The following is a 15,571-nucleotide window of genomic DNA, read 5'->3' on the forward strand; positions in this document are numbered from 1 at the left end:
TTGTAGGAAGTGCCTAATCTGAAGATATTTAAACATACTAGGTCTAGTACCTCATATCTGGTTCGGAGTTCTTGGAAACTACTGTATACATTTTCCCATTATGCAATAGGTCGGAAACTACTGGATTATTAAAAAGTGGGGTGAGTTGTGAAATGGGTGATGCAAGATTAAATTTGCCCTTAGACTTGCCCCAAATCTCCCATCTCACCTCATCGGCCCCAACTCAAACATTTTGGTTTGCACCTCCTTCTTATCCGGTGCCCATACGGACATTCACAGAGAAGACGTTATAGCATATTGGGATTCTATGGCCAACCAACAGTTTTGTGTTGGCTCAAGATTACTATTACCCAATAGAATTTATTACAGGAATGCTTTTGATGCAGGGACCATAAACTGTGTTTTGAAGTAGATACTCTATCTTCACCTGGATAAACATTCCAGGAGAGAAATTGACAAATTAAAAGTTTAATTTACTTCACACCCTGATAATTAATCTTCTCTTGTTAATTATCAGGACTTCAAAACAAAACTCGTGTTTCCTGAATAAACATCTAGACCCCATAGGAAGAAGCAGCTGCTCTTTTCCTCTTCAGTATTTTTGTTCTGACCACCAGTTATTCCCATCATATAATAGATAAGGTATTCCTAGGATTTCCCATCAACTTCAAAGAGAAACACACATAATTTAATTTGAGCATACTTCCTCAACCAATCAAAACCTCCTACATGTTCAGCTATGGGTTTAGAAACACATTTAAACCAGACAGAGTATTAGTTAGGAAGGAGAGAAGGTGAAAAGAGAGGAGGGAGAGCTCAGAGAAGGTAAATATGATCATAATTCTTGTGCACTAGTAAATCTGTATATATATATATATCTGTGTTTTATATCTATGAATGTTTAGATAGGATGAGCCGTATTGTATTGTTTTGTTAGGCCTGTAATAAGTACAAACCTTATAATGAAGTATAATTAGTACAACCGTGTAAGTGTTATATTTTGTTGTTGTTCTAATAAATGATTGTTTACATAATTGAATCGAATATCGATCATGTCATAACTCTCATAAACCAGGGTGTGCATGTGTGAATGTGTTTCCTATTGGAACCCATATCTACACATTCATCTCCCTAAATAATAGTTTTGCCACATAATTATATTAATTCTTATAAGCCAGCAATACTTTAATAGATGAATAAGCTATAAATCCATCTATATTTCTATTGTCTTATCCTCTGCGAAATGTAGACGATTTACTCAGAGCTGGAACATCTCAAATGAGACTGAATCTCAGGTGAATCACACAAAATGGAACTGATGGACTCATGAAAAACTTAGATGGATCTCTTAGAATTATTGAATCTTGAGCGGGGTTCAAATCTGTGATGGTGATAAAACTCCCCTTCACCTCCACCCCCTCCTTCTTGATGTTACAGCAGAGAACACCTTCCCCATGGCCTCCACCAGCTTATAATACATTCAAAACCCTACCTGGGTAATGGAGAACCAATCTTGGTTTGGGAGCCAAATTCTGCCCTATTGCAGGATTGCCAGTAGTCCTGGTAACCGGACAACAAGCTTCACCCACGTCCCCCTGCTTAGCATGCCTGGCCAAACCCCCTTCGCTCAGTGACAGAATATCTGGTTTTGGTCAAAGAATACCCCCCAGTTCCTGGTCAGTTGTTTAACCCATTTGAAGCTCTAACTTTTGTATACATCCTGGAGGGCATCTCCCCAGGGTCCCTTAGAAGCCATAAGCCTTTGGTTATGCATACCTGCCCCCTGCAATGGTGGGTCATTAACTAGCAGGGTGAATCTTTTAACGTATCCTGTCCCTGCCTGTCATGTAAATCCCCCCACCTCACATAACTAAAGGTACCTACACAAGGGCCATGCCCGTTTATGCATTTACACACATGGTACTATTAATAAAATCATAACAGTCTACATGTGTCTCTCCTAATCGTTTGCATACAAAAAATTAGAACATTAGGACATTCCTTCAATCATATCAAGCTTGGGGAATGGTTAACCCCCATTCTCTTTCCCTTATTCAAAAACATTGTTACCATACTTCATACATTATATGATTTCCCCCCTGAACCCTTTTTTAATCAAACAAACCTCCATCTTATACTTGGCTGGAGTGTGGGGATATATATTAACTCCTTGTGTCCCATTTTTACCTTTTCCTGCTCTGTGCTAAAATAGGGCACCCCAGCACCTCTGGAAACGGTAAAACACAAACGGCAATTGTCTCATATTTTGCACACAGTCACAGTAATGCATACACAATGCCCGGGCCCAAGAGGTGACACTCTAGGACCCCAAAAACACAGGTCAGGGGTAACCAAGTGGGCTTGACCTTTATTATAAGCCTGGTTCTCCTTTCCCCGCCACATGGATAATAGCTCATTTGCCCATTATAAATAAAATATTAGCCAGCCAGCATAAATAAAGTAAATAAACCTTTCTACTTACCCCTGCCATCATGAAGGGCATCCTCATCAGCATACTCCAGATCGGTATCCTTCATTGCCAGAAAGAATACAAGAAAAAATACAATCTAATGGCCCATAACTCCTTAATCAACTTAGCGGTTAATAACCGCTATAGTAATTAAGGGGTTAACCCACCCTCCTCTGCTACCGACCTGGGAGACCTAACCACCCACCCCGGGACCATGATACCCACCCTCTACCCATTGATTGGCATAGGCCCCAATCGATCTGACAGTGAGAGCAGCAGACACAGGATAGTACACGTGGAGGACGGGTCAGACGAGCAGCTACCTATGCCGGAAAAGGGTTGGAGTGGGCCCCAAGTCACTCCTTGCTTACTTACTTCGGGGTTATTGTGTGTTTAATATTCCCCTTTGTGTTGTTTGTCTAAAGGAGTAAATACGTGAATGCATCATCCATTCTGCATTTGTGTTTTTCCCCTACATATTTACAATGGAGTGAACTCAAAATGTCTGTCAACGGAGTACTGTGACTTTTGAATAAGTGTTGGTATCCATATTACCTCCACACATTTTGTGGTTATTCACTTTATTCACTATACAGTATGTATTATCAGTTTGCGCCATATACACATTTCTTTTATTTTCACAGGATTGGTACCACAGGCCAGTGGGACCCTGGACACCTGCGGGGACCACCTGGAGGCTCACGGACACTGAAGCACCAATATTAGACTTGTGTCTTCTCTCCGATTATCTACATCCTCCCTTTTTTCTATAAGACTGTATGGCAGTATATACATTAATAGTGTGCTGTTTTGAGAAAATATTCTCTTGTGTGATGTATTTTATTTTACACAATTATTTAACAGGAAATTACAAATAATACAAGAGAAGAATTAAAAACAGCTTGTTGTGTAAAATGTCTTAAAGATGCACACATGCTCAATTATTCTTAATGCCCTCTTGGTAATTTCAGCAGATGCTAGCTACAAAGCAGCATGAGTCATTCAAAAAGTACATCTACAGTTTTCAAGAAGCATCATGTAATATTTGCATAAACATCTCAGTGTGCCAAACTGATTCTTTTTTTTCATATAGGAATATGCTTTCACCTGCATTTAAGTAGCAAAAGTCCATTCAATTACATTGCAGTGCTCTTCAATTCTTTTGTATGGTGTCTTGTTGCTTGTCACCATAATAAACAAATTCTATATTTCAATGCAAATTCAGTATGCATAAATGCAATCAAATTAAAAATTAACAAAAGATGCTGTATTGTTTTAGTTCTACCCATCAATTACCATAGGTCTTCTGTTGTCTTTGGATAATAGAAATTATTCAAAGAATATTCATCTATTATAACGTATAATTAAATGCTAATTACATTCCACTAATTACTTTTGAGAAGGTACCCATGGTTGATTCATGTTTAATAATTCTTCAGGCACCCTCTCATTGACACATTGTTTAAAACTCTTTGTAAGTCACTGTCATTGTCACTATGCATAATTGTCATAAAGTTGAGCTATTGTAAACCATCATTAGACTAGAGATGTTTATAAAATTGTCACAAACATCCTCATGCAAAATAGAAACCATGTTTCATACTGTGGTTTGAAGTACATTTTGTGTAGAAGTATGTACTGTACTAGTATATTCAAAATACTGTATGAGAGAAAATATAATTATACCAGTCTAATAATAAGGCTTTCATTACAAAAAAATCTGGAAAACCAAAATATTGAAAATGAGTATTCTGGTTCAGATTTGAGACTCATTGTCAGCTGAAGCTGCATTGGCGCCGGAGTTTTTACTGCAGCAATGTTGTGGCAGCACCATCTGTAGAGCCACTGCTTTTTGCTTTTTTCAGCCATGGCTCCGGAGACAGTGACTTTGGCTACAATTGTATATGGAAGTTTGATGTACATACATAGACTGACTTTTGTCCAAAACTTACTCACCAACAATATATAATTCTGTTTCATTTTATATATTTTCCCAGTATGTACATTTAAAGCCCATTCTCATGTAACCAAGTATCAAGTATGTCCTGGGCAAAAAGTAAAGCTGACAACAATACAATTAGTGATTTTGTATTGTATCTTGTTTTGTATTTTAATTTTTGTTTTATTTAATTGTGATTTGTTTTTTAAGCATCGCAAATGGGCAAAGGCTCTATAAGCCCTAATTGGCAACTAGTGCCTTTGCCCATTTGTATGTGTGGTGATGGGGGTAGAAGGGGTGGGGGGTAGAGATATAGGAGCTGCAGGATGGGAGTAGTTTCCCTGAGGAGTGTGTTTAGGCCTCTCAGGTGGGTAGTCAGAGGGGTTAACCCTTTAATAGCAGTAGCAGGTGGTAACTGCTAATTTAAGTAAGGGGTTACTTGCCAGTAGCTAGTTTTTAATATGAATGCTCTCTCCAATGAAGATGAGGATGGCCTTCATCCTGCAGGGGTAAGTACAACTTTTATTTACTATATGGTTGATGGCTATTCATTGCTTTAAATAGGCAAAAGCTCTATTGGCCATTTATGGCTAATAGGGCTTTACCCCATTACTGTGTGGAATGATGGTGGTGGGGGTAGGGTGTCTGGTTGCTGGGGGTAGATGGTAGTATTAGGGTGTCTGTTAGTTGCCAATGTGGCTATCTGTGCCCCTGTTGGGCATAGATAACGACAATGGCTTTCAACAGATTAAATGGCTAATGTTTGTTTTGATTGTAATCTATTTGATTTTACTGTATATGATTGTAATGCATTTTATTTTATTTAGGTGGTAGGTTAAAGGGGTTGTTGCCCCAGGGTGGGTGGTTAGGCCTCCCGGGATTGTTGCAGGAGGGTTTAACCCCTTAATAACCTTAGAAGTTATTCCATAGCACTTCTCTTAAGAATCTTGTGTTCGGGAACAATGAGAGAGTACGCAAAACATTTTAGGTCCATCCCTGGACCTTTCATCAAGTAAGTAAAATTCTCTTAAAGTGCTTATCATGATAATATCATGAGATATTTTAATCAATCTGGAATTTCAGGGTTTAATACTAGTTACAAAGTGCCTTAAAAATACAATAAATGTTTTTATGACCTGCCAAAGTCAGGTCTGTTTTATATAGGAATGAGGTTATCTCAAGTCAACATCTGATTTGCCAGAAATGGGATTCATATATATGTCTTTCTGACACTAGAAATTAACAGACCCTTTTAAATACCCCTGAAAAGCATTCCTAGAAGGGTTCTACAGGAAGCCAAGGGGCGTTACTAAACTTTCTGTTCAAAAGATATGAAATATTGAATCATGGACTTGACACCTATAGTATTCTGAAGAATAATGATTAGATGTTAGTAACAGTTGCAATGAGACAAATCAAATGATACCAAACATTTCATGATTAAGAGATGCAAAAGACAAAAATCTTTATACATGGAAAAATAAACGTTATATGATCATATGCAAATGTACATATTAAGTACACAGACAAAAGAGTTAAGATAGCGTGCATCTAAGTATTATGGAAATAAAGTTATGAGGTCTTTTAAATATTGAGCAACAAGAGAACAAGAAACCTAGTTTCAGAACACTCAATCACTAATATGGTTTATGAATTGATTAAAAATCTTTTATTGTCATCAAATAAATATAAAATGATGGGTGTTAACATCAAACAACACTATCAGAGACTGTGATGCTATTTTCAGTGCTGTATAAGCTCTGAGGATCATCTATTGGCAGTGTTCGACAATTATATACATTTACACGCCCGGGATTGTGGATTGTGGATTTAACCCCCGGGCGAGTAAATATTGGCCCAAGCAGCACACGTGTATTTTTTAAATTTCCCGCGCTCGCGCTGCTGTTTTTCCCGCGCTGGAGAAAAAAAAAAGCCGGAGGCGGGTTCATGTTGTTGGGGGAGATTACCCAGAGATTGCTCTCTCAGCAACTTTCCCTCCTCGGCTCTTCCACTCCTCCCCCTTCCGACAGCCAGCCCCTTCCACGCCTGTCTGCCTCAGGCCCCTGCAGGGCCATCTGTCACCCCCCCTCCCTCCCATCGGGCCATCTGCCCCCCCTTCCATCGGGCCATCCACCACCCCCTCCCATCGGGCCATCCACCACCCCCTCCCATCGGGCCATCCACCACCCACTCCCATCGGGCCATCCACCACCACCTCCCATCAGGCCATCCACCACCCCCTCTCATCGGGCCATCCACCACCCCCTCCCATCGGGCCATCCACCACCACCCCCCCCCCCTCACACCAATCTCTCCCGGCCTCCATGACCCCCCCTCACCCCACGCGTGCCTCTCCCTGCTCTAAGCAGGGGAAATCTCCTAACCGGAGCCTCTCCCTGCTCTAAGCAGGGGAAATCCGCTAACCGGAGCCTCTCCCTGCTCTAAGCAGGGGAAATCCCCTAACCGGAGCCTCTCCCTGATCTAAGCAGGGGAAATCCCCTACCAGCCCTTCTCCATTCTATCAGGGAATACTGCGGCGTCGGCGTCCGCCTCTGGAGGGGCGCGGCCCCTTGCAGAGGCCCCCGCTGCCATGTGCGACACCCCCTGCCTTACAAAGGCCCTCCTGCCGTGCGGAGGCCCCACTGCTGCCATGTGCGACCCCCTGCCTTGCGGGTGAGTGTTTGTGTGTGTGAGTGACAGACTGTGTGTGTGTTTGTGAGTGTGTGTGAGTTTGTCTGAGTGAGAGTGTGTGTCTGTGTGTCTGTGAGTGTGTCACCCTCTCTCCCTCTCCCTGTGTCTCCCGCTCCCTGTGTCTCCCTCTCCCTGTGTCACCCTCTCCCTGTGTCACCCTCTCCCTGTGTCACCCTCTCCCTCTTACTGTGTCACCCTCTCCCTCTCTCCCTCTCCCTGTGTCACCCTCTCCCTCTCCCTGTGTCACCCTCTCCTTGTGTCACCCTCTCCCTCTCCTTGTGTCACCCTCTCCCTGTCCCTGTGTCACCCTCCCCCTCTCCCTGTCACCCTCCCTCTCCCTGTGTCACCCTCTCCCTGTGTCACCCTCCCTCTCCCTGTGTCACCCTCCCTCTCCCTGTGTCACCCTCCCTCTCCCTGTGTCACCCTCCCTCTCCCTGTGTCACCCTCCCTCTTCCTGTGTCACCCTCTCCCTGTTTCACCCCCTCCCTCTCTCCCTGTGTCACCCTCTCACCATCTCCCTGTGTCACCCTCTCCCTCTCCCTGTGTCACCCTGTCCCGCTCCCTGTGTCACCCTCCCTCTCCCTCTTTGTGTCACACTCTCCCTGTGTGACCCACCCTCTCCATCTCCCTGTGTCACACTCTCCCTGTGTCACCCTCTCCCTGTGTCGCCCTCTCCCTGTGTCGCCCTCTCCCTCTCTCTGTCACCCTCTCCCTCTCTCTGTCACCCTCTCTCTGTCACCCTTCGCTCTCTCTGTAGCACTCTCTTCTTCGCTCTCTGTCGCACTCTCTCTTTGTCTCTCATTCTCTCAGTGTGTGTGTCTCTCATTCTCTATCTTTCTCTGTGTGTCTCTCTTTCTCTGTGTGTCTCTCTTTCTCTCTCTGTGTGTGTGTGTGTGTGTGTGTGTGTGTGTGTGTGTGTGTGTGTGTGTGTGTGTGTGTGTGTGTGTGTGTGTGTGTGTGTGTGTGTGTGCGCCGCTCTGTGTGTGTGTGTGTGTGTGTGTGTGTGTGTGTGTCTGTCTGTCTGTCTGTCTGTCTCTCTCTGTCTCTCTCTGTGAAGCGCCGACGTCCAGACACTGGTTAAGGGGTTCAGGAAACTAGTCATTCACATCTGGCTTTTATTTCTAGATCCGACATTGACACACAAACACACACACACACACACGACTAATTGTAGTATAATGTAATACAATAAATACATTTATGTCAAAAACTAATGGCTAGGAATTTATTAAATGTATTTTATTTATATATTTTATTTTAAAGCGGGGTTGGGGCGGGACTAGGGGCGGAGTTGGGGGCGGGACTAGGGGCGGAGTTGGGGGGCGGGACTAGGTGGCGAGTAGATTTTTTGGTTGGGCGAGTAGAATTTTGGGTGATTTGTCGAACACTGTCTATTGGTATATAATTGGTGACTGGAATAAGTCATCAATGTACAGTAGGTGCTATAATTATAGACCAGCCCTGATAAGGGATTCAAAAAGTACAAGTAGATATGTACGTCTTCCGACTAGCTTCTAATCTTCTAGCACAATAATAGTTATTAACGTGGATGCACTGGATTTGTTATTATTGCTAGTATAATGGAGGTATGTTAACTTCAAGATCGTATACTAGTCAGAACATCAGTGTATCCATATTGCAACCGTGATCCTTATTGTATAGGTGACCCTACTAAGATTTGTAACGTACGCCTAGACGGTGTATTGTAGTGTACTAGATATTCCTGTTAGAGTTTGTACACTTCTTATCAGTGTTAAGCACACTCCATTTTATGCGTTACTCCACTGTTGTTTGCAACATGGATATGCACCGTGGATACACAAGTAGTTAATATAAGGGAAGTGTAAGTTATTAGAAACCAGATAATGAATATGGCAATTAAAACACTCATACATCCACACCGATCCTATTTGTCTGTGTAGGTGACCATGTAAAGGTACAGGTATAATATCAAGAGCAGCTATAGTATGAGGATTCAGCGAATTATAAGGACGCTCTTCAGTGGTGCTAATTAGCAACTTAAATTCAATTAAGGTCGGCAGAACACTTAAGCATCCATAATGATTGTGTAATTCATCTCAGTATTAGATTTTCAAGATGATCAGCGCACCTCATTGAAAGGGAATACAAGAGAAGAGAAAGAAAACACAATAGTGAAGCAAGTTCACAGTATGCAGTGTGCGCTGATAAGTGGCGAGTTATGCACTTATATTTCAGTGCCTGCAATCAGGCACGTAAAGGTTTCTTTGCAATCTTCACCTCCGCAATTATGGGGAATGATTCAGAAGCCTTCTTTTGGAAAAGCTCAGCTTTATGTGCAAAAACAGGATTACATTTACACAAGACAGTGTAAAAATGTAGAGACCGGAGAAGGTTGCTGAATACCACGTACTGGTCTGTCCTTATGTTTTTACACTGTCTTGTGTAAATGTAATCCCGATTTTGCACATAAAGCTAAGCTTTTAGAAAAGAAGGCTTCTGAATCATTCCCCAAAGAAACCTTTACGTGCCTGATTGCAGGCACTGAAATGTAAGTGCATAACTCACGACTTATTAGTGCACACTGCAAACTGTGAACATGCTTCACAAGTGTGTTTTCTTGCTCTTCTCTTGTATTCCCTTTCAATGAGGTGCGCTGATCATCTTGAAAATCTAATTCTGCTGAGAATTGGGAACAGTTCTACTCTTCAAGCGGCACCACAATATTTACACAAGTTTGGACTTTATATAGTTAGAGCGCTTCCTATATTGTTATAATTCATATCAGTGCAGATGTCTCTAACAGAGGTTCTGTTAACTGTGTCTTTGTTTTTATGCTGCCAAACACTCTTCAGTGGTGCAATATAGTAACTAAATCCTAAGTCAATAAATTCAATTACGATAGGAGAACACTCAAGCATCCACACTGATCATGTAGTTCATATCAGTGCAGATGTCTAATATAGAGGTTCTGTTAACAGTGTCTGTATATTTTTGCTGCCCGAGTGAACAGCTTCAATTGTAGCACTGGCCAACTCAAGCATCCACACTGATCATGAGTTGCATATCAGTGCAGATGTCTGTTACAGAGGTTTCGATTTAATGCACTGTAATGCTTGAGCAACCCACATAGACAGCTTGATTAGTGGCACCCTTCTATTTCAGCGTGTGTGGGTCAAATAATGTCTTAATTGAATTCTCCTACATCTGTATAGATCGTAACGTTATAGCACTACTTTTTATTTGTGAAGTCATATAGTACAGCTGCATAGATACCTGTCTACAGCGTCTAACATATAGTATGGGATCTGAGCCAAAGATACCATAACTAAACCAATAAGCAGTGTCAGAAGGGCAGTCTACAAGTCCTAATGACAGAGCGATCTGCTTGCCGTGGTGTCCCTAGCCAGAGCGCTAAAGTAGTGAGATTAATACTAGAACGCATGACTCTGCAACATTGTAGCTATCTTCTAAGTGTTGTGGTCAGAGTTAGAACATCAGGTGCGTGCATATGAAGTTTGGCCAACACGCGCATTTCACGTCGAACTCTACTTTAGGGCATGCACCTCAAAGGGGCTATGAGTTACTTGCCCTGAAGAAGCGTTCAACGTGAAACCATGCTCTACAGTGATCATCTGTATTTTCCCACATGTAAGTGAGCATTGATTGCTTTTCTTTTTTTTTTTAAATTTAAACTGATCAGTGGTTGTGCTTGTCTGGTCTTAACTTCTGTTAAACAAACTTTGTATTCAAACATAAATCTGGCTACCTACAACAGCTGGCCTCTCATGGGAAGCAGCACTGCAAGAAATGGAAGACTATCCTGAGAAGATTAAATAGGATATTGTTGGCCTTAGTGAAGCAAACATAAAGACATTATTGAACTCAAAATGGATACCTATTATAATATAATGGTACAGAAAATGAAAGCATCAATGGAGTAGGATTCGCCATAAACAAGAGATGGAGAAACAACTTAGTGGAGTATGAAAAGTAATTAAAAAGAGTAACCAAAATTGTCATTCTGTTGGGAAGGGTTCAAATAATCCAAGATATGCATTAACATTGTCACACAGACAATGAAGTAGAAGACTTTTACCATGAAATCAAACTACTTAACAATAATAACAAAATAAATTGGCACCTCAAGATCGTTATGAGCAATTTCAATGCAAAGATAGGTACCCATCAGAAAGACACAGCATAAGTTGGAAAGCATGGTTATGGTAACAGGTTGGAGGACATTTTAAACTAGGATGAAGGGGGGGGGGGATGAAAGGAAGGGAATGAAACAGATAAAGAACTAAATAAAATAGAAGAGTAAACAATAGGTTATGGAGGTAGAATGGGGGCAAGTGCGAGTTTGACAAGCAGCAAGACACTCATAGTAAATACAGATACTGTAATACTAGAAAACTTCTAAAGACTAAACCAAGTTAGCGCAGAAAGGAAGGAGAAGATAAGATAAAAGTACAGGCTGAAAAAAAACTGAAATGCATGCTTGCTAATGCAAGAAGCCTGGTAGATAAAATGGGGGAGCTTGAATTAATAGCTGCAGTATGATATAATAGGTACTACCGAAACATGGTGGGATGAAACTCCTGACTGGGCAGTTCATTTAGAGGCTTATTCCCTTTTTTCAGAAGGTTCGACCAAATAGAAGAGTAGGTGGAGTATGTTTATATGTTAAACCGGATCTAAAACCTATTATAAGGGAAGATGTTTATGAAGGGAATGATGAAAATGTAGAGACCTTGTGGATAGAAATTAGCAGTAGAGGTAAAAGTATAAAGAAAATGTTTGTAGGGATATGCTATAAACCTTTGCAGAGGCCGAAGGGCATCACAAGATATTCGTAGTGGCCAGTCCTGGTATTGAAACCGGTCTTCCATTCATCGCCCTCCCGGATGCGTAAAAGGTTGTACGCTCCTCTAAGATCCAGCTTGGAGAAGATCCTGGCCCCTTGAAGTCTATCGAAAAGTTCTGTGATGAGAGGAAGGGGTTAATGATTCTTGACCGTAAAGCGATTGAGTCCCCGGTAATCAATGCATGACCTGAGGGTTCTATCCTTCTTTTTAACAAAGAAGAAGCCGGCACAAGCGGGGGGAGGAAGAGTTGCGTATAAAACCTTTCTTGAGATTTTCTTGAATATAGCTAGCCATGGCTTTGGTTTAAGGTAAAGATAGAGGATAGGACTTAGATTTAGGAAGTAGAGTATCTAGGACCAGTTCAATAGGACAGTCATAGGGTCTGTGCAGAGGTAAAATCTCTGATAGTGACTTACTGAAGACATCGAGAAAGTCAGAATAAACCTCAGGAAGAATAGCTTTGATATCTGTAGGTGTCTTAACCCCTGCGAGCAGTGTAGAAGGAGTAGGAACCAGCATAGGTGTTTAGTCTGCCTCTGACTCCCATTGAATTGGTGTACGGTTTCTCCAATCAATACGTGGGTTATGGCACTGTAACCAAGGTAGACCTAGGAAAACTTGAACGGCAGGGGAGTGGATAACATCAAACATAATTATTTTTGTGTGTGAGTCAGCAGTGGATAAGGTGAGTGGAAGAGTCTCCATGGAGATATAAGCAGATTGCAGAGGACGGCCATCGATAGCCTCCAGACCGATGGGTACATTTTTTTGGATAAGAGGAATCTTGTTCTGCGTGGCGAATTCCTGATCCACAAAATTGCCGCCCGAACCAGAGTCTAGGAAAGCAGCAGCAGAGACAAGAAAACTTGGTCCTTCGAGGATAATAGGAAGCATGATCCTTTTAGGAAGCTTCTCTTTTGGGAGAGGACGAGAAGAAATAGAACCCAGAGAGAGACCCTCATTCCTCACGTGGCATATTTATTTTCCCGGACTCCAAGAACAGGTACGTACTGCACCAACACACTTTATTCGAGCAAATACCCAGTATGTACCTGGCAGATACCTGGAATGCGCCGCTCCTCACCTCTGACAAGCCCCGTTGCGTTTGCCTTCCCAGCCTGGGTTCATGCCTGGCTGACGGGCGGCTGATCTGTTAAATGATAATGATTAGGATTTAATAGGCTGCAATGCTTCGCGTGTCTACCAGATGGCATAAATTCATGAATTGTAATGCAGTATATATATATATATATACTGTGCAGTATTGCAGCCAGCGGGAATAAAATGCTTCAATCCCTGCCTGGAAAATAACCCAATGCACTCGGGCAGAAAACAGTCACAAACCTCAATACACCCGGGTATACCCGAATTCGTGGGACTAGCCGAGCTCGAATAAAGTGTGTCGCCAGTGTAGCACATGTACCGGGGACCCACAATAGTAGCATAAACCCTCGTTCCAACGAGGAGACCTTTCGGCAGTGAGAAGTTGTTGACTGCAGACTGTATGGGTTCCAGGGACTGGATAGCTGGGGAGGAAGTTGGAAGAGGTATGGGACGAGAAGAGCCAAGAGACACGTACCTGAAATAGTGACATTCATGGTGTTGCTCCTGGAGGCGTTGATCCACGTGTATACATTGTGCGATCAGATCCTCCAAAGCTTCATGCCTGGGGCGGACTGTAAGTTCATCCTTTACTGGTTCAGTCAGTCCTTGCCAGAAGATGACAATGAGTGCTTCCACATTCCAACGTGTCTCCGCTGCGATAGTCGGAATTCGAGTGCATACTTGGCCATGGACCTTCGACCTTGAAACATGTGATTTAGCGAAGATGCGGCCGTATCACGGTGGCCGGGGGTATCGAATACCTGTTGGAATTCCTGTTGGAAGCACTGATAATTCTGGGTCAGTTCTGGACATAGCTCCCAGATAGGTGAGTCCCAGGCCTTGGCATCCCCTGTTAAAAGAGAGAAAACATAGGCTACCCTGGTATCCGGATGTGAAGAGCCATGGGGACATCTCAAATTGAATTTCACATTGGGTCAGAAAACCTCGACATGACAGGGGGGTCTCCAGAGTAAGGTTTGGGAGTGGGAATTTTAGGCTCCATTAAAGCAGTGCCATCCTGTGTGGATGCAGGCTGTGCAGTGGACGATGACGCCCTGGAAGAAGATACCTCAAGCAAAAGGTCAGCTATCTGGAGGGATAGAGCAGTAATTTTATTTCCCAAAAATTGGCAACATTGTGTAAGGGCCAGAGTACTTGACCCACCTCAGCAAGGTCTGTATTTGTTGGGCTCTGCATAATGTCACGCTGTGCTGCCCGCAGACCAGACCTGTCCCCTGTGCTGAGGTGGGAAGTGGAGTAACACACACCCACAGCAGAGAGGGTGTGTCCTGAATGTGGCGTTTGACATGGCCAGGCCTGGGTACTAAGTTAAGAATAGTAATGGTACTTGCCATATCCAGGGAAGGAGAAGGTACCGTAGTAATATCCGTAGCCTAGAGTCTGGGGTATGGGAGATCCGGGAGGTCGTGGTGCGTGAGCCAAGTCCGAGAGTCCTAGAGGTAACATAGTCAGATGGGAGCCGAGATTGGGAGCAAGAGGGGGTCAGACAAGCCAGGTCAAAGCTACAGGAAATGAGACAAGAAGCGCGGCACAGGATCCAGACAACACAAGGAGCGAGGAACTATGCAGAGAAAGGAGGAAGTGACAGAGCAGGGTATAAGTATCGCAAGAGACCAATCAAAGCAGGGGGCTTGGCAGAGGCATGCGAAGGAGCGGCTCCGGACTGGACGGAAGGGAATGGTTGTTGGTAATCAGCTGTGAGCACAGGGGGCATGGCGGCAGGTCCTGCAGTGGCCAAGAGGCGGAGGCAGTGTCCGGATGCAAGGCATAAGCAAGGAGGAATGGCACGCGTTCTGTAACGTGCGTCCATGTGAGATGGCGACGGTGTAAGTGACCGCCATGGTAGGTGCCGAGAGCCGGCGAGGGTACCGACGGGGGGCAGGGACAGCAACCGCTGTGGTACAGGATGGAGGGGACACGCTGCAGGGGACGTGGCCTCCCGATTCCTTACAATAAGTATAAAAGAAATAAGTCAAAACCAATGTGGCAACAGTAAATAAACAGGTAGGGGAGGAAATGGACAAGAAGAGGAAGGCGTTTAAATTCTTTAAGTCAGAAGGGACGGAGACATCGTATCAGAATCATAAGGAATGTAACAAAAATTGCAAAAGGGCAATAAAATTAGCAAAAATGGATAATGAAATAAGAATTGCAATAGAAAGAAAGAAAAACCCTAAAAAGTTCTTTAAGTGCCTTAATAACAAAAAAATGAGAAACGAAAATATATGAGATGGGCAGGCAGATTATTGGAGATATCAGACCTCACTTGGCAACAGGAGAGATACCATTCAACCTATATACTTTTATTATTCATATTCCAAGGTGTATTTTATTGTTGTCAAACGGTTTGCTGAACACCGAGTTGATTTCCTCTTCTGCGCATGTGCCGCGCTGTTGCCTGCCTCTATGGTTGCCAAGTGAGGTCTGAATCATTACTGGCAGACGCTGTTACTCAAAGCAGAGTGGGCGCTCTGACGTCACAGAAGGCCCCGCGGGACC

Source organism: Ascaphus truei, chromosome 3 (assembly GCF_040206685.1).
Source record: "Ascaphus truei isolate aAscTru1 chromosome 3, aAscTru1.hap1, whole genome shotgun sequence".
NCBI classification, from domain to species: Eukaryota; Metazoa; Chordata; class Amphibia; order Anura; family Ascaphidae; genus Ascaphus; species Ascaphus truei.